Source organism: Schistocerca serialis, unplaced genomic scaffold, assembly GCF_023864345.2.
Source record: "Schistocerca serialis cubense isolate TAMUIC-IGC-003099 unplaced genomic scaffold, iqSchSeri2.2 HiC_scaffold_314, whole genome shotgun sequence".
Lineage (NCBI taxonomy): Eukaryota > Metazoa > Arthropoda > Insecta > Orthoptera > Acrididae > Schistocerca > Schistocerca serialis.
Window position 1 is genome coordinate 13,224 of NW_026047883.1, and position 1,777 is coordinate 15,000.

Sequence of the window (1,777 nt, forward strand, 5' to 3'; positions counted from 1 at the left end):
TTGTGACACCTGACACAGGCATGCAATACTCGTTGCAAATGGCGATGGACGTCTACGTTTGCTGGTGACGTTACGCAAATGAACAACAGGTAACCCGTTGTGGTGCGGTTGTTCTCGCTAGAGGTGAATCAGTGTTGGCGACGATCGGTCGAGCTATTAACCGGTTGTTTCAGGGATACCCACCATGCCCACGAACGTGAAAGGGGACCCACCATGCCCACGAACGCGAAAGGGGATCTGGGTGTGAGGCGATACGCGGCGGTGGCTGGGTGGGACCGTCCCCGGCCGGTGAGGGGGGGCCGCCCGGCGTGCTGGCAGCGCGGTGCGTGGGCGCACGCGCTACAGCCGGCTGGTGGGGGCGGCCAGTGGCAGGCGCGCCGGCCGACGGACGCGGCAGGCGGCGCAGCTGCGCGCCGGCGCCCCCTGCTCGCGGCGCCTTGCGGCCAAAGTAGGTCCTCGCGGGCCCGGTGCGAAGCGCGGTGGCCATCTGCAGTGTGCTGGTCCGATTGAGGACTGTGTGCGCTGAGGATGCGCCGCCGCCCGGCGCTCGGCGCCGCGACGCCGTCTGCTGCTCGGTCGCCCCAGCGGTTCTCGCAGGTGGTTTGTATCGCAGCTGTGCGGACGTGTTGGCGCGTGCGCTGTGCTGGGAGAGTTCGCTTCGGCACCCAAGTGGGGCTTTTGTCCTTCTGTGGCGCTGGCGTTGGAGCTGCCGGTCACCGTAGGTGGCGCGTGTTGTCTCCCGCCGGCAATGCCACGACAGCACGCTCCCGGGCCTCTGTCGGCAGCGGCAAGCTCAGTTGGGAGCACGGGTGGTCGCACCTAAAGCGTCTACTCGCCTAACTCCGGGCGATTGCGCCTCTCTCGAACCCGACCAAGTACTTAGGACGGCGCTGCGCGCCGCCGGGACCTGAGAGGGTTTCGAGGTGTGTTGTGCAGGGGAGCTCAGCCTCCTCCTGTTTGCAGAATAATTGAGCGGACGCTTGCGTGTTCGCGCGGGCCCCCGGGACACACTCCCGGGCGGCCGGCTGCTCAGCTCTAGTTGACGCAGCTCCCTGGTTGATCCTGCCAGTAGTCATATGCTTGTCTCAAAGATTAAGCCATGCATGTCTCAGTACAAGCCGCATTAAGGTGAAACCGCGAATGGCTCATTAAATCAGTTATGGTTCCTTAGATCGTACCCACGTTACTTGGATAACTGTGGTAATTCTAGAGCTAATACATGCAAACAGAGTCCCGACCAGAGATGGAAGGGACGCTTTTATTAGATCAAAACCAATCGGTCGGCTCGTCCGGTCCGTTTGCCTTGGTGACTCTGAATAACTTTGGGCTGATCGCACGGTCCTCGTACCGGCGACGCATCTTTCAAATGTCTGCCTTATCAACTGTCGATGGTAGGTTCTGCGCCTACCATGGTTGTAACGGGTAACGGGGAATCAGGGTTCGATTCCGGAGAGGGAGCCTGAGAAACGGCTACCACATCCAAGGAAGGCAGCAGGCGCGCAAATTACCCACTCCCGGCACGGGGAGGTAGTGACGAAAAATAACGATACGGGACTCATCCGAGGCCCCGTAATCGGAATGAGTACACTTTAAATCCTTTAACGAGTATCTATTGGAGGGCAAGTCTGGTGCCAGCAGCCGCGGTAATTCCAGCTCCAATAGCGTATATTAAAGTTGTTGCGGTTAAAAAGCTCGTAGTTGGATTTGTGTCCCACGCTGTTGGTTCACCGCCCGTCGGTGTTTAACTGGCATGTATCGTGGGACGTCCTGCCGGTGG

At 60.0% G+C, this 1,777-nt stretch overlaps 1 non-coding gene across 1 annotated transcript in view; it reads left to right on the forward strand.

Annotated features, from left to right (window-relative positions):
- Nucleotides 1-1,049: 1,049 nt before the first annotated feature.
- The window catches only part of LOC126444924 (small subunit ribosomal RNA), a 1,909-nt gene continuing 1,181 nt past the window's right edge, over nt 1,050-1,777 (forward strand). The window contains exon 1 of the ribosomal RNA XR_007582845.1: nt 1,050-1,777. This exon is cut by the window's right edge and continues 1,181 nt beyond it. This is a non-coding gene — a ribosomal RNA (small subunit ribosomal RNA).